The following is an 18,873-nucleotide window of genomic DNA, read 5'->3' on the forward strand; positions in this document are numbered from 1 at the left end:
CCCATGCATTCCTCTGGGAGGAAAAGACATCATCAAAATGATGGCACTGTCTCCTCTATGCAAAAGATAGGTCCAGACCAGGCCAACACCAGAAAGCAATGGATAGTGAAAAGAAAAGATCTAATCTTCCTCCTAGACTGATCGTGATTCCTGGAGATCTACAACATTTTCAACATTTACCTTTTTTTTTTTTTTTTTTTTTTTTGAGTCAAAGGATCTCACTCTGTTGCCTAGGCTGGAATGCAGTGGTGTGACCATAGCTCACTACAGCTTCAAATTCCTGGGTTCAAGCACTGCTAAGGCAATGCTCCTACCTCAGCCTCCTGAGTAGCTGGGACTACAGGCACATGCCACCACCACACCTGGCTTATATATATATATATATATATATATATATATATATATATATATATAGGTACAGATGAGGTCTCACTATGTTATGTTGCCCAGGCTGGTCTCAGACTCCTGGCCTCGAACAATCCTCCCACCTCAGCCTCCCAAAGTGCTGAGATTACAGGAGTGAGCCACCACACGCAGCCCTTACATTTACTCTTTGTTTGATTTTAATAAGAAAAGGAGAGCGGATAAAAGCATTTAAGAATTTGAAATCCTGGGGATTTCCACTGGGAATGGTATATCCAGTTTGACTGTTGTCCTTAGGGTATCAAGGCCATGGTAGTGAAACCAGAGTAGGAGGTCTTGATGCAGGGGCCATATGGTGGGATAATGGAATTGAGGAGAGGAGCAAGTAGCAGAGAAGTCAAATGGGGACTGCCAGAAGCGCAGATCATAAAGGTCACCATGGTGGACATGGTGAGCCATAGGCAGGTAGGAAGTAGCACCAAGACACTGGGTCTCTGGCAAGAGTGACCAAGAACACGTTCACCAGAATGAAAGACACGATGGGGAATGAGGGAGCACTGGAGAAACAACAGCCTACTTCAAGATTCTAATCGCAGTACTTTTTGTGAATGGGAACTTTTGACCACATGAGGGTAACAAAAAAACAGTTAGCAGTTTGACCTTTAGCAAGTCCTTGGAAAGAATATCTATCTGAGAGTACAGTTCTAATCCAAGTCTCTTTTTAACTAGCCGTGTGATCTTGGGCAAATCAACTTAATTCTTTGAGCTTGACTTTCTTCATTCTACAATAACAGTGGCCTATAGCATTCTCTAATCCCATAATTGTTTTCCCCATCTACTTCAGGTTACTCTAGACTAGTGCAGTCTAGTCTAGACGAAGGAAACAAACATAAAGAACAGGGCCTGGATAAGAAAATCCCCATATAGTGTTCTCCTAGTGGGATATTCTGCAGAGAATGTTACACAAAACAACTGGAAGTCCAAGGTCTAGAGGTATCAGTTGCCTGTAAATGTCAAGACCAGATTGGGAATATCGTCTTAAACTACAAAAGCTTCAATAAAATGAATAAGGTTTTGATTTATTCTGTTTTGATTTATTCACCAAATCTCAAAATACTAGTATGAGAGGACGCCCTTTGAAACTTTATAGAGGAAGTTGTTCACCCAAAGAGTAATAAACTTATCAAATGCATTATACCAGCAGGTGGTACAGAGAGGATATAAATGTATAAATGGGTTCAAACATGACTTGGGAAAGTTTTATGAATGGCCAAGTCATTACAAAGTCAAATATTACAGAACAATGGAAATATTTAAGAGTGACATCTGGGAAAACAATAAGACTGTCCCTCATCCTTCAGGGCCTTCTAAGTCAAATCAGAAAAAATCTCCTCCATGTTCTACTGCTAAAAGTACAGTAAATCTTTGCTTTATTAAAATGAAGGGAACATCACAGTAAGGAAAGGAAGAAGAGATTGTGGATTAAGAGCTTCCAACAGGTAAAGCCATAACAGCACTGAAGTTAGGCACTTGGTTTACGCTGTGGTTTGAGTTTGTCCCCACCCACACCCATGTTGAAATTTGATTACCAATATGACACTGTTGAGAGGCAGGGCCTGCTGGGACATGTTTGGGTCATGAAGACAGATCCCTCATGAATAGCTTTCAGCCATTCTTGCAGTAGTTGAGTGAGTTCTTGCTCTCACAAGGCTGGATTAGTTCCTGCCGGAGTGTTCCTTCAGAAGTAGGTACTTATAAAAGCAGAATCCCCCTATGATTTTGCTTCTTTACACATGTCTGCTTCTCATTTTACCTTCTGCGCCATGTTATGGAGCAACACAAAAGCCCTCAACAGAAGCCAAGCAGATGCTGGCACCATGCTTCTCATACTTTCCTAGCCTGCAAGAACCATGAGCTAAATAAACCTCTTTTCTTTATAAATTACCCAGTCTCAGGTATTCCGTTATAGCAACACAAAATGGACTAAGACAGTCCAGCAATGTCTTAATGTACTCTGCTTGTATCTTTGAGAGAAGATTGTCATGTGATTAATTCTAACTTGGATAATATCAATCCAGATTGTATTAGGTATTGGCACTAAAAGAGAGTCTAAGAGGGAAAATACTTGTATTAGTCCAAATTATTATTTATTTTAGTAGTGGCTGTTGAATGCAGCTCCATGAACTATCTCCTGCAGCTTGTCTTCATGAACTGGAGCTCATCAAACCTTTGGTGCCATTGCATCATCATACCACATAAACCACTTGTACATAGTACTTCAGCCCAATCCTGCCCTGCTGGGAAACAACTCAACCCTCCGTTCCTGAGATATGTGTTACAGTCTCATCTTAGGCCTCTGTAGAAGTACATGTTCTTAGGTTGAAACATGTTAATGGGTGTTCTGCCTAGGTAAGGACTGTAGAAATGGGGCCTGAGTGCATTTACTTTTCTCCTCACATTTGTAATCAGCCTGTCATTTCATTATCTGAATTCCATGTTGGCTGTTTGGGATCATTAAGCAAAACCTAGCTATCACTGCATATTACTCAGTACGTTTGCTCTAATAAGCTTTCGTAAATAAAACCCAAAGAGATGAAAAAGGCCAGTGTCTGATTACATGCAACCAATTTGGTCTCATTAGATTCTTATAAGGAGAAAAAGTAAATATAATCTTTATAAATCATACAGCTATAATGGAGGTGCCTGGCAAAATTCATTAGTTAAGATAATAAGAGTGAAGACCATTTAAATGTGCATAACAGTTTGGTTTATGAAGCTGTTAAGTACTATTTCATCCATTATAAACTTTTACAAAACTCACAGATAAAGATGTAATCAGGCAGAGGAAATCATATATTCTTACATGATTCCCTAAGGTTTTGGCTTAATAAACTGCTATTAAAACAATGATAAAAACTAATGCTCATCTTGAATTTTTCATTCAAAGAACCCTGAGTGACACATAAAGCATTAATTTATTTTCCCTAGATGCTCAAAGCTTAGAAAAAGTTTATTCAACCTACTTGACAGAGGATACTACTGAGGCTCAAAGAGATAAAATGATAAGCTAAAGAAACTACAGCAAAATTAACAAAGGAACAGAGAGGATACCCTAAGGTCACTGCTTCTGAAGTCAATGTAAAGTCAGAATTTTCATTAAAAACAAACAAATGAAAAAAGACTGGATGCCTCTTTTTATTGCTTTGCTTTAAGCATAATATCTTGATTTGATTCTTGGGTGGCAAGAATCAAACATTGATTTTTTAGACTTGGGTATTGCTTCTCAACTGCAGTATTTATTTGGGAATAAAAAATAAAACAAATACCTAGAGATGGCAGAACTTGGAGTTAGACAACCTGGTTTTAGAAACTGACTCTGCTTCTCCCTCTATGACCCTGAGCAAATCACTGAATGGACCCAGTGCCTTCCTATGTGAAACAGCGATAGCAATGCTGAGAGAGGAAATAAGATGCTTCATATCAAGGGTGGGGGAACTTTGCAAACTTTAAATTGCTATCCAAATATTACCTATTTTTCTTGTATTTTTTCTGTCTATTCATTATATACTATGATGTTTCGAGAATTAGCTTCTATCTCTTGAACCTATCACTTTCTTTTCCCATACACATCCTTTTAATATTGTCCATAAGGCTTTGCCTGATGAGTCGGTACAACATTCCATCTCAGCACTGGGGAAGCTGAGGCACTCCTAAGGAGTGGTTCTTCTTCCATTACCTCAACCTCACTACCTCTAACTAGATGTCAGAATTCTCATATTTGGCCCAAACCTGTCAACCCGGGGGAACCCAGTTTTCTGGACTGCCAGAAAGAATGAAATAGGAGAAGCAACAGTCGGCTCTTCCCACGCTCCCATTTCTGTCAGTTTGCCATCTCCCCAGCACACACTGCCACTCAGCTCCTGCGGTTTTTGTTTCTATTACTAACCAGTGCCTCTTCCAGAGTCCAAGGCACAGACTATTCCCCAGTCCGTCTTCCAATATCACCCATCACTATGTGAATGTCAGTTATAGCAGGGAAAGGAAGAATAGGGAGGGTTGCAGGGAGGAGAATGGGGCGAAGCAAGTATCATCTTAGGCAGCTGAGCTTCAAATGAATCATCCCAGAGCTAAATTGCACATACACTGCAAAGGGCCTAAGAGAACCACTGATTTTAAACAAAATGTATAAGGTTAAACAACATATAATGTCCACTGGGTGGCATGGAGGAGGTGTGCCCAGGTAGGGTGTACAGTGCATATTAGGAGATGGAGGGGGACAGGAGGGAGAGGGAGTTGGATTTTTTTTTTCCTCTCTTTTTCCTCCATTTTAAATAGCAGTGATGTAGCTAGCCAAAGTACAGCGCTTCTTACAATAGATACAACAGTGCCACCTACAGCTAAGAAGGGATTGTCCTTCAAGCTTAATGAAGCTTCCCCAGCTGGGGCTGGATGGCTGTTCCACTGTACAGTCTGCAGACAAGACTTAGAGTAACTGCTTGCAGAGCCCAGGGATATATGGGCTGTTAGTCGGCCCACTGCAGCTCCTCTTGAACTGAGTCCCAAAACATAAAAGATAGGATCTTCTATATGATAGCCCCCAAACTTCCCCCACCCCCATTAAAATGCAAATTTTCTTGGGTTTTCCTCCCTGTATCCTATTATTTGCATGTTAAGATAATTCTTGCAAATTTTATGCATTTTGCTCAGAGGCATCTAATTAGACAGATTAGCTCGCAGACTCAGTAACCTTCTATTTTATTCTTCTGAAAAGAAGGTTATGTCAGTTAGGAATCTCTCACTCCTAATAGGCATCAGGCACAGAGTGAGTTTGTGTATGAGCAAGAGCTCACAGGTCTCTGTGTGTACACAGTACATAAACAAGTGCATTTTGTTATGTATATTTCTGTGTGTTTGCATTTGAGGGCCTTCACATGCATTTGTATTAAAAGTCCTGCGTTGGTCAGGCACAGTGGCTTATGCCTGTAATCCCAGCACTTTGGGAGGCCGCAGCAGATGGATCACTTAGGGTCAGGAGTTTGAGACCAGCCTGGCCAACATGACAAAACCCCATCTCTGCTAAAAATACAAAAATTAGCTGGGTGAAGTGGTGCATGCCTGTAATCCCAGCTACTCAGGAGGCTGAGGCAGGAGAATCACTTGAACCTGGGGGGACAGAGGCTGCAATGTGCTGAGATTAAGCCACTGCACTCCAGCACTCCAGCCTGAGTGACAGAGCAAGATGTCTTGAAAAAAAAAAAAAAAAAAAGAGAAAAAAAAAAATCCCGCATTGGTTCATAAGCACCAGTGCAATCAAAGTGCACTTTTCCATGAGAAAAAGGGAAATAAAAGGTTGGCTCATAAAGGTCCAAGAAGTAGGAACATCTGATTGGCATAAGAGCTGAACAAAGGAAATGAAAGAGAAAAAACACATACACATTTCCTCCTTTGTTCTGAAAGTGAATTTTGATTCTTGTTGGCATGTCACGAGTCTGCAATTCAGAAAGAAAACTCACTTATAAGGGAAAGATAAACTAGAGACGTGATGCTAACAAGCTCTCAAATTGACTAAAGCATTGTGGGTTGCCATGGAAAGAGATCTTTTAAACTGTGAGGGTCATTATTCCCTGCCTCTAAAAATCCACCAGGTGTGCCAGTCTAAGATCTAATTAGATAAGCAAGATTCCTCAGAGCAGCAGCTGGGATGACTTCCTGATACTTTTTCTTCCTTGAAGAGTCTGCCAATTCCCAAGAGTCATCCAGATGTGTGTTTAAGTCAACTACTGCATAAAGCTCCCTGTAATCAACACCACCTCTCCCAGCACGCAGGAGTCAGTAAAGCTTTTAGGTCAGAGGGCACAAATTCAAATACCTGCCTGCGTCATTTGACTGAGGCCAGTTAGGATGGTTGCAAGCTGAAGAGCTCTTGCCTGTTTAAAAAGAGCAGCCATTACTCAGTGCCAGCCAGCTGCTGCCTTGAGGAAATGCAGACCCTCTATTGTTAGATTTTCTTCAAGAGCAGCCAGAAATCTAAATGTGTCTGTGAAATCTCCTGATTTTTAAATGTTGGCAGCAAGTCAGAAAAATGGAAAACCTTGTGGTAGGCCAAACAAATCTTGGCCAGTGGCCTAATTTGACCTGGAAAATGCCAGGGCAGCCCCTGATTTGGGTCATTTGCAGCCCTAGAAAATCTATATTCAAACCATGCCCAAGTATTCTGCCTCCACTGATTATTTACGGAAGAAACTTTCACACTTCCGTGCCTTTTTTCATCCTGTTTCACCTGCCTGGGTTGCTCTTTCCTTCCATCTCTGCCTGTCAAAATCCAATATCAAGGGCCAACTCAAATGTCAATTTATTTGTGAAGTCTGCCAGAATCACTGCAGTCAAAATTAATCACTCTGGTAATGCTACGTTTTTATCTCTATTCTTGAATTTAGCATTCTGCCTCCTAGTAGGGGTAAGCAGTGTTTATGTGAGTCCCAGTTGTGAGCCCTTGAGAACTAGTAATGTGTCAAATATATATCCTTTCTCTCTGTCCAGAGCTTATGTTGACAGTTGGTTTGAATTTACATGGGCAAGATACTAAACACGAAATAGTGCATGCAGCTCATTGGCATGACTCATGGCAGCTCAAAAACAATTAATTCAATCCCAGCCTTACATGAACATGCCAGGTGATCAGATGACAATACGGTACTGTGCTTCCAAAATCAGGTCTACGTAACGGTGATTAAATCAATGGGCATTTGATTAAGATTAGTATCTCTGCCAGACCCCATGGATCTAGTAAGTAAAACTAGATTGCTATTATGATGATGCTATAATTAGACTTCCTAAAGAACAGGGTTCGTTTTTTTCATGTTTTTTCCTATGTGCCCATCACACATTCTGACACACTAAAAGATTTCAGTAAAACACCTGTGATGTTTGGTCATCATTATCAAAAGAAGTCTATAATGAGCACCCAACTCCATGCAAAGAACAGCACACTCTGCGGTGGTTACATGGTGCAATGGTCTTCGGGAGTTGCAGTCTAGTTGAAAAGCAAAACATATTTATGTGATAAAAAAATAGTTGCACTATCAGTGCATGGTGAATTCCAGAAGGTACTAGGGAGTTCCAGTCAAGTGTCATGCCCTCTGCTCACTTCTGGGGATTCACAAAGAACAAGAAGCAGTGCCTACTCTCAGGGAGACCTAGTATCCTCTATGGGACTTTGAAATAGAAAAATTACTGTGGGCTGAGCACTCAGAAAAAGTGAAATATGAAATCACAGGAAGGAGGAACCTAGTCAGGTCTAGATGGAAACTGATGATCTACTGTTTTAACATTAGGGTTATTTCCCCGGGAAAGAAAAAATAGGGGGAGGATACTGAATAAATTTTGCTAAAGGGAAAATATTCTAAAACATTGCTGCTCCTAGGTGACAGCAGCCCCTGTGAGATCTAGGGATCTAAAAACCCCTAAACCTCAACCATGGGATCACACCCACATTAAGAACGATACAGAAGCTGCCAGGAAGTAGAGAGTCAGAGGGTAGTGAGGTCTGAGAAAGGAAGGAGAGCTCTCCCTGGACAGATGCCCTGGAGATGCTCACAGCTCTCACTACTCTGGGGGACACTGGCGCTGAATGGAATAAAGATAGCGAGACGAACCCCTTGCTACACCCTGGCACGCTCCTGGCCTCTGGTCTCCCAAACAATGCTTCCTATAGAAACTCCCAATGCTGTCACGGATCACCTCTGTCTACCCAAAAGCCTCAAAACCCATTGGTGAAGCTAGGCACAGTGGCTCAAGCCTATATTCTCAGCACTTTGGAAGGCCAATGCAGGCAGATCATTTGAGTTCAGGAGTTCGAGGCCATCCTGGGCAACATGGCAAAATCCTGTCTCTACAAAAAATACAAAATTGGTCAGGCCTGGTGTTGCATGCCTGTAGTACCAGCTACTAGGGAGGCTGAAGTGGTAGAATGGCTTGAGTCCAGGACATTGAGGCTGCAGTGAGTCATGATTGCACCACTGGACTTCAGGCTGGGCTGAAGTTTTCTTTTCAGATCCTATCTCAAAAAAAAAAACAAGCAAACAAACAAACAAACAAAAACATGAGTGAAGCTTCCCTGTTATGGGTAGAGAGAGGACAACAGCCATGATCACTGTTTACACTTTCCTTTGCCCATATTGAAATTGGGCAGAGAAAGTCTTGACAAAAAGAAAAGAATGGTCCTAGTTTTAGGATAAGCCTTTCCCTTTTAAGTGGAAAAGTTGATGTCATGAAATCTGTTGTGACCACTTTGCCCACCAAGCAGAACAATCCACCCATGGTATGTGTCAGTTTATAATTTATAATTGACCAGTAAAATGGAGGACACCTAGGGAAAGAAAAAAAAATAGGAAAAGAAGGAGGGAGGAAAGGAAAAGATCAGTGTGACAGGGAATTAAAACAAGAAGGGTTTATTGAGAGAATCTGAGTGGGGCCTGGAGCTTAAGATCAGGGGTTGCTAGAGATAAGCACAGGAAGATGAGGAAAAGAAGAAAAAAAACTAAAGAAAATCAAAACCCTGCTTCTCAAGCCCATGCTCTGCCAATAATTTATTCTTTAGAAATAAAAAAGGCAGACAGATCAGAAGATGGGAGAAAAACAATCAACGCAAAAGTGGAGGTGTCAACCTGAACAGATTTCAAACTGAAACAAAGAATTTATATGATTAGCTGAAGTTACACAGAGATGTATAAACATCTTGGGCAAAATGATACCAAGCAAAACTCTAGCACTTCATGGTGCCTTATGTGTGGTTTAGTCTTTTGATATCTATTTTATATTCTGCCAGCAAAAATTTTGTCATATCTTATGTGTTTTGCTAAGTTCTTTATTTGGGATTCTTCCTGATTTAAATATTTTTAGCTGCAGTGGTTTTTTAATCATGAGGGTATTGTTTCAAAAGGAATTATTTTATGTGCATCCAAAAGCAAAAGTGAAGACCAATTCAAATTCATCTGAGATCATCCTATAAGTGAAGGACACTGTGGAAAAACACAGAAAGCTGACCTTGAGAACTGTCATATCTCAGATTTCTATTATAAAAACACAGTTAGTGGGTGGCCTTTGCTGATGCCTCCCGACGATGTTGATTGAAGATAGCAAATTGCAACATCATCTGTGTTCATCAGAAAATAAGGCCCATTCACTCTTCCCACCCTGAAATCCAGCCTCTTTGCAATCAGCCAGCTTTCTAAGTGGCCTACAATTTGGATAAGAGACGCATGAATGGATGACTTTCTAGAAAGAAATATAATGTCTTGCCATGTCATTGTTTCTCTAAGGAAGCAGTACCACCCCTGATTTGGGGCTTAGTGGCTCAGAACTAGCACCTGGAAGAAAAAAGAATTAAAACTTCCAGACAGATGTAATTGAGAGCTTTCCCTTGGTGGGTATCTTCCTCTGAAGCTCTGTCTGTAACGGAAGCGAAGGGAAGGGGGCAAATGCATCTGTTCATGGAGACAATCGCTAAGGGGTAATATTCTGCTTGTCCCCAAGCCCTACAGTCTTTTACTCCCCAAACTATTATGTAGAGAGGGTCAAGCTCTTTATGGCAAGGCAAACATATACACAACTGTTAGGGAATAGAGCAGCACCCCCTAAAGCCTTGGCTCTAGGGACACCTTGGTTTTTCAAACCCACATACAGACATTGGGTTGCTTCTTTCACAAAGTACTTCATTCCTCATATATTTAAGTTGATCCGATAAAGGCATTGTTCAGAGCGGAAATGTGTAGTACAACCAACGCAGTCCTTTTTTACAGCTAACCAATTATGGGCTAAAAGAACAATGCGAAGTCTCTTTTCCAATTGTTCGTAGGAGTGTGTTCATTCCAAGCCATTACCGCATATGTCTGTCAGAGGGAATCTCTGCATCAGGCTGTAATGAGGCACATTAGCTTTTTTTCCGCAACAGAGCATTCCATGGCCTGGCTCTATGACAGCTCAGAGATTATGGTTCAGGGAGCAGCTTCAAATCTAGCTCTCTTTCTTTCTAGAAAATCCAACGAGGCTGCAGTTATCAGGGCAGCTCTTAAAACCACAGGCAAGGAAGGAGGAAGAGTCTATCAGTACTTTGGGAGGCCAACATAGGTGGATCACTTGAGCTCAGGAGCTCGAGACCAGCCTGGGCAACGTGGTAAAATCCTGTCTCTACCAAAAAAAGGTACAAAATTAGTCACACCTGGTGGTGCATGCCTGTAGTCCCAGCTACTAGGGAGGCTGAAGTAGTTCTAGGGATGCAGCTCTAGAATGATGTAGACAGGCGCTGCTGCCTGCAGTAGAAGGATAGAAGTTCCTGAGGGCTGGTGACAGTTGCCTCAAGGAAAGTGTGTAGTACCATGGGGAGGGGACAAACAGGGAAGTAGAAGGTCTCAACCTACCACATCTCTCTCCAACATTTATTGTCCCTCTGCCTTAAAGTCAAGCAGCAAGCCTTTCCTTAACAAAAGACATCATTTGCATTTTGCTGTTCCCTTTTGGGTCACTTTCTGTCTGCCTCTCTAGACCCAGACTCCTGTCCTCTTCCAGGTTCTTATCCTGATAGCCTGACCTGGATGGTTTCATCCATTTCCCAAGATGGTAGCTTCCTGACTGGGCTCCTGGGTTCATAGGGAAAGAGGGATGAAGCCAGGCAAAAAATCAGAGCAATGGAGCAATGAAGGTGTTTGCTTGTCCTGGCTCCTACCCTCTGCTCCTTTAGGCTGGTTCTGACCCCAGCCTAAAGGGGACTGTTCCTTGGAGGTGGCTTCCTCCACACTAGGCTTACTGCTCCTAGGGACCCTTCTTTCCCACTCAATCCTAAGGATCTAATAATAATATCCTATCCTCTCCCCTCACCACTCCTGCTCCAGGTTACTGCACTAATACTTGTAAATAAATCATCCTGTTTAGAGGACACGATCTGTTTCCTGTTGAGACCCTGACTGAAATTCTCTTTTCCTCCTTCTACCTCCTTATAGATTAGAAAACTAAACCTCAGAGAAGTCAAATTGCTACTTTTCTTTAAATTTACAGCTAAAAAGTAGCAGAACCAGGATCTAAACCCAAGCAGCCTTGTTCCAGAAACTTCTAAGAGCCCCTGAACTATGCTCCCTCAATAACACAGGAGGCTAGAAATGCAATTTTGCTTCTCCGCACCCATCAAAATCCTCTCCATCCCAGTCAGTAGGAGTAAAGCTGCCCTCCTTTACAACTTTCTCCTTGACCCCTCCAGCTCCATGATCAGCTCGTTCCTGTGAAGCATAGTGTCTGTGCCACCCCCGGGACACATACCAAATGCTGCTTCATCCTATCCTTTAATTATCCACGTGCATATTCTTGTTTCTCCAATGGATGGAAAACCTCCAGTAGGACAGACACTGTGGCTTCCATGTAACCCCCATTGTCCTTAGCCTATAGTAAATACGGTGGCCTGAGTTAGAAAGCAGAACAATGATTGAGAAGGCATTTCCATGGCTCTATTATCTATCAAGAAAAGCAACCGCCCCAGTAATTCATGGACTGTTCTTAAATTTAGATTGTTTAAAAAATGAGCAGTGGAGGCCAGGCATGGTGGCTCACACATGTAATCCCAGCACTTTGGGAGGCCAAGGTGGGTGGATCACCTGAGGTCAGGAGTTTGAGACCAGCCTGGCCAACATGGTGAAACCCAATTTCTACTAAAATTACAAAAATTAGCCAAGAGTGGTGGTGGGCCCCTGTAGTCCCAGCTTGGGAGGCTGAGACAGGAGAACTGCTTGAGTCCTGAAGGCGGAGGTTGCAGTGAGCCGAGATTGTGCCATTGCACTCCAGCCTGGGCTGCAGAGTGAGACTCTGTCTGAAAAAAAAAAAAAAAAAAAGAGCAGTGGAAGAGAAAAGTGAAAGTTGCTAAACAAGTAACAGTCACCTGGAAGCAATGATAGATGGCCCTCAGTATCCATGGTTCCACATCCATGGATTCAAACAACTATGAGTTGAAAATATTTGAAAAATAATAATAATTAAAACTAACAATACAACAATCAAAAGAATACAAGTGAAAAAAATACAGTATAACAACTGTTTACATAGCATATACATTGTATTAGGTATTATAAGTTATCTAGACATGATTTATAGTATACAAGAGGATGTGTGTAGGTTATATGCAAACACTATACCATTTTATATCAGAGACTTGAGCATCTGTGGATTTTGGTATCCATGGGTGTCCTGGAATCAATCTCCTGACAATACAGAGAGACAACTGTATTTATAATCTCAGAACTGCTTATAGGGAAGCTACAATAAAAGTTGAGATTGAATACAACTGTATTATTTGCATATGTTTCTCGAAGTTTGTGTTGTTGGTCATTTTTCACCTCCTTTTTAACAAGCAGAAATGCAGAGTTTCAGAGTGGCTGCTACATACATTAACATAAGTAGACTTATGATGTAGTGAAGAATGTTGCTATGATGTCCCAGCCCTGTGCCCTTAACAAGAAGAATAGAACTGTTACTAGCCATGTACTTCCTCCCACTGGAATCTCTTCAAGAAAAATTACAGAGACAACTGTAGAACATTTCCTTTAATAGCAAAGCTTGCTCAAGATTCCTGTAAAACTCTCATACTGTGTTAGCAGTTGCTAAAGAACCACCAGTACAACTCAATGGCTAGAAGAGAACTTCTGGAGCTTAACTGCTTGGGTTCATATCCTGGCTCTTCTACTTGTCAGCTGTAAGTCTTGGAAAACTTAGTAATGTAATCTAACTGGGGCTCAGTTTTCTCATCTATAAGACGGGAATACCAATAGTACTTACCTGCCTCATGTTGTGAGGATTAAATGAAGTAAGCATAAGCGTCTAGGAAAGGGCTTAATATTTACATAGCACTCAGTGTTACTTATTATTGCTGAATAAGCAACCGGCTTATTCAGCCGTAAGATGATGATTACGACCCCTGAGGACTCTTGCTAGGACTTCCTAACACCTAGAAGTTTCCAGGAAAGACAAGGTAATGCTCTCTAGTGTTTATAAAGATTGTGCCTGAAGGTGTTAGAAAGCTCCACAGGCCTGGTCCCATTCTTGTGAACAGCATACTGCCAAAGTTTTGTTGTTGTTGTTGTTGTTGTTGTAAGTCTTGGTCTCCCTCTGCAGGCTGGAGTGCAGTAGCGTGATCTCAGCTCACTGCAACCTCTGCTTCACGGGTTCAAGAGATTCTCCTACCTCAGTCTCCCAAGTAGGTGGGACTACAGGTGCATGCCACCACACCCACCTAATTTTTTTGTATTTTTAGTAGAGATGGGGTTTCACCATGTTGGCTAGGCTGGTCTTGAACTCCTGACCTCAAATGATCCACCCACCTCAGTCTCCCAAAGTGCTGGGATTACAGGCATGAGCCACCACTCCCGGCCTGTCAAAGTATTTTCATGCATAATTGGGAGAAGGCCTGAAGAGGATCTTTCCAGTGTAATATACTATTTTACAACTGGGGAAACTGAGGCATCAAAGGCATAGGGAGACTAATTTATACATGAATATTTACATGGCTCCCAAAATGTGCCCAGTTGTGTATGCAAACCAGTGGTGAATGCAAATAAACTATAGGCTGCCAATCTAACGTGACCCAATACATCAAGGTAGAGCCCAAGACTCCCAGCCCCAGGTTGCTGCCACACCCCAGTAGCACTTATAGACCAAGTAGCAGCTCTGTTTTTAAGAACAAGCTAAACACCTCTTGAGAGGAAGATGGGTTGCTTTTCATCACAAGACTACAACAACATCGAGGACACTGCAAATTCATTTCCTAATTCATGCAACCTTCATTCATTCTTCTATTACCGCCATTCAGGTAACTGCCATTCAGCCACTTACCATATATGTGTTGGACGCCAGTGGAATGGGAAGAATAACATGACAGCAAAGCAAATAAAGAGCCTTTTTCCTTGATAGGACTCTTCCTTCTTTATAATCTTACCTTTTTATTACCTTATTAAGCATGGCATGCACAGAGGGCCTGCAAAAGAAAAGAAAGAAACAATTTGAGTGTCAGTTTGGCAGCAACTCTCCCTCCCAGGAGAACTGAGCTCATACACGTAGTTTATTACCTTCTCGTGCTCCTGAACACGGCTTAAAGCCATATAATATCTTTTGGTGGGTTAAATGAGAAGCAGCTCTCTCTAGTCTGTCAATCAAATCAATTTCCCCCTTGAATAAAGGAAGTTAGCATCTTACCCCCTCTGGCTGCTGAGGAAAGTAAGTTTCTTCTTGCTCTCTGCCAGGGATTCTATGACAGGAGGAGAGAGAATGTGTCCTGGTGGTCTAGGTGGCTGGCACCTGGCATGAGGGGGCCACTAGAATGAGGAAAGGTCTGTTTGTACTCCCACAGTGGCACTAGCACTCTCACTTGGCTGCTAGTAGAAAAATCACAGCAACTCTAGCATTTTCTTCACAGCCTAGCTTGGCCAAGGCAAAAATAGTGACACTTCACTGGAGTGATCAAGACAGAATCCAGATCACAATGGATTGAAGAGTGAGAGGATAGTGAAGGAGGGAGGAAAGAAAAGAGAGATACAACGAGGGTAAAAAGATCTATCTCCTTTTCTTGGAAAAAGCCATTCGCCATATGCTGAAGAAATATCATGTGGTCATCTTCAATGTAATTCATATCAAGAAAGATTAATTAAGTCACTGCTATATATAAGGTATTTAACTAGATCCTGGGGAGAAGGGACACAGACAAACAGGAGTGCTTGCTGTCTCTCTGTGGTGGTGCCTGGGTATTCCCTCCTTTAAGTCTTCACTTAGAGTTCACCTTCCCCATGAGGTCCACTCAGACCACCTTCTCAATACTGCAACTGACCCTCAGCACTCCTGTAACCCTTACCCCTACTATACCCTTTTTAAATTCCATAGCACATCTCCTTCCGATAAACTTTATATTTACTTGCTTTTTTATGTTGATGACTTACTGTTGATCTCCACACAGTATGAGAATCGTTGTGAGTTATATTCCCTGATGTATTTCTTTTTTTTTTTTCTTTTTCTTTTTCTTTTTCTAAGACGGAGTCTCACTTTGTTACCCAGGTTGGAGTGCAGTGGCACGATCTCGGATCACTGCAGCCTCCACCTCCCGGGTTCAAGCCATTCTTCTGCGTCAGCCTCCCAAGTAGGTGGGACTACAGGTGCCCACAACCACGCCCAGCTCATTTTTGTATTTTTAGTAGGGACGGGGTTTCACTATGTTGGCCAGGCTGGTCTTGAACTCCTGACATCAGGTGATCCGCCCACCTCGGCCTCCCAAAGTGCTGGGATTACAGGTGTGAGCCACCACGCCCAGCCTCCCTGATGCATTTCAAGTGCCTAGAACAGTGCCTAGCCTATCATAAACACTCAGTAAATAGGCAATGAATCAATAAATTAATGTTTCTCCCAGAGTCTGAATACATTTTCTACTATCTACTGAAGAATCTGCTGGAATTACTGAGAAACTTCAAGAAAAATAGGTATCTCTCTGATAAACAAGGAGTGAAGGCAGAAATACACTTGAGGCCTTGAATGAGTGGATACATCCTTACATCTCAGTGATCTTGCAGTGCAGCTGAATTTCCACAAATCACTATCCTGTTGTTTTTCTTCACAGATTATTCCTCAATCAGTGTGCAGCTGGGTCATCCATTACCTTGGCTCTGATATTTCATTCTTGAGCCTAATGCAATACCTTTTCTTATTTTGTGTAAGGACACTCACGACATGATGCAGAGAACTTATGCATTAAGGATATGTTATAGACATTCCATCAATTCTGTTGCATGTCAACAAGCATGTATTTCTTTTTTTTCTTTTTTTCTTTTTTTTTTTTATGACACGGAGTTTCATTCTGTCACCTAGGCTGGAGTGCAATGGTGCAATCTTGGCTCACTGCAAACTCCGCCTCCCGGGTTCAAGTGATTCTCCCATCTCAGCCTCCCGAGCAGCTGGGATTACTGGCACGCGCCATCATGCCTGGCTAATTTTTGTATTTTTGTAGAGACAGGGTTTCACCATGTTGGCCAGGCTGGTCTTGAACTCCTGACCTCAGCTGATCCACTCGCCTTGGCCTCCCATAGTACTGGGATTATAGGCATGAGCCACCGCGCCTGGCCAACAAGCATGTATTTCAAAGGTATGTTGCAGCTTTCAACATATTACACAGCTTAATCATCAACAGATTCCCACAGTCTGGCCCATCATGATGCCATAAATACCTGCCTCTCTCCCAGGAATACAAACTGGGCTTTGAACAAGAGGTAGATCCCACTCTAGCCCAGGCACACTCCTTAACTAGCATCAATTCCAAATCGCTTCCTTCCAACACCTCCTATATGGAACTCTCTGAACCGGCACATGGCAGCCCAGTGACAAGCTCTAGAACACCCAAGCAGAGATTACGACAGGGAGCCAGATATTCACACTTTTTTGATAAAAGTCTGAACTTTCTAGATAAGAAAAACCTCACTCCAGGTCACAAAGTCAATAAATGGCAGTGAGATGAGATTATGCCTCCTACGTTGCTGGAGCGCCTTTCCCAGATAACCCCCACAATATAATGCTGCACCAGCCTTTCATGTTCAATGACTCTTCTCCCTGGCTCCTCCTTTCCTTTGAGATGAAGTTACCCCCAATGTGATTTACTCCAGGGCAAATAGTGGCCAATAGCTGATGCCCCTTATTCTCTACTCTAATTTCTATTTTTAAAAAAATAGACCTCTATAATCTTTATTCCTAACTTACTAGAAAAAAACAGCATCATTCTCTTGCTGATAAGAACCACCATGGTTAGGTCCTGAAGCCATAAAGACATACCTGCTTCAAAAACATGACTTCCTATGTCCGAAAGAAAAAGGCTATGATGTGAATTAATACTAACTGTCATTCTCTGCATTGAAAAAGTCTCATTAAAAGCCAAGTACATCTGCTCCATGGCCCAGCAGTGATAACATTACCCCTTGGGCTTGACCTAGCTATTGGAACTATGAAATCTTATACCAACATCCACTAAAGCCAACTAAAATCCTTTTTCCTCACTCTTTAACTCCTGCCTTCTCCTTTCCCACATATACAGGTATATCAGTTAGCTTTTGCCATGAAAGAAACCACTCTAAACTTAGTGGCTTAAAACAACAGCCATTTAGGTCATGATTCTGCTTTGGGCAATTCTCGAATGGGCTCAGCTGAACTCAGCTGGCCTCACATATGTGTCTGAAGACAGTGGCTCAGCTTCTGGGTATTAGTTCATTGCCAGCTGGGCCACTAGAGGAACTGAGCCACTTGGCTCTTATTATGCTATAGGCTCGCATGTCTTGGTCGTGTGAGGACCTAGGATTTCACTATGCATGCCAGCACTTTTCTAGTCTGTGAGTCTGTTAATGTCCATTAGGCAAAACAAATCACAAGTCTAGTTCAAAAGTTGAGGAAGACTCAAAAAAATAAAAAATAAAAAGAAGAAGTTGGCCAGATGCAGTGGCTCATGCTTGTAATCCCAGCACTTTGGGAGGCTGAGACAAGAGGATTCCTTGAGACTAGGAGTTTAAGACCAACCTAGGCAATATAGAAAGACCCCATCTCAAAAACAGTTTAAAAATTAGTCAGGTACAGTGGCACACACCTGTAGTCCCAGCTACTTGAAAGGCTGAGATGGGAGGATCACTTGAGCCCCGGAGGTAAATGCTGCAGTGAGATATGGCTGTGCCATTGCACTCCAGCCTAGGTGACAGAGTAAGACTGTCTTTATAAAGAAGGAGAAGGAAGAAGAAGCTACAATGTCTCATTGTAAAGGCATGAATATAAATACAGGGAGGGAAAGAAATTGTGGCCATTTATTTTTGCAAGTTTCCATCAGAAAGGGATTGTGAGATGTATAAGTGCTAACATAGGGAGAACAGTAGGGATGTTTAGCAATCGCTGAATCATCTAGTCACACCTAGTCTCCTCAAGAGAATATTGGGTTAGGGTACCTGCTGCATTCATTCATTTATTCAACACATATTTATTGAGCACCTACTATCTCCCATGCACTATTCTAGGCACTGGTGATATAAAAGAAACAGACAATCCCTGTTTTTTTCCCAGTTTTTTTTTTTTAATTTCAACAGATTTTTGGGAAACAGGTGGTGTGTGGTAACATGAGTAAGTTCTTTAGTGGTGATTTCTGAGATTTTGGTACACCCATCACCCGAGCAGTGTACACTGTACCCTATGTATACAGTCTTTTATCCCTCACTCCCCTCCCACCCTTTCCCCCAAGTCTCCAAAATCTATTTTATCATTCTTATGCCTTTAGATCCTCATAGTTTAGTTCCTACTTATGAGTGAGAACATACGATGTATGGTTTTCCATTCCTGAGTTACTTCACTTAGAATAATGGTCTCCAATTCCATCCAGGTTGTTGTGAATGCCATTATTTTGTTCCTTTTTATGGCTGAGTAGTATTCCATGGTGTGTGTGTGTGTATATATATATATACACACACATAT

The sequence above is a fragment of the Macaca nemestrina genome, chromosome 8 (genome assembly GCF_043159975.1).
Source record: "Macaca nemestrina isolate mMacNem1 chromosome 8, mMacNem.hap1, whole genome shotgun sequence".
NCBI classification, from domain to species: Eukaryota; Metazoa; Chordata; class Mammalia; order Primates; family Cercopithecidae; genus Macaca; species Macaca nemestrina.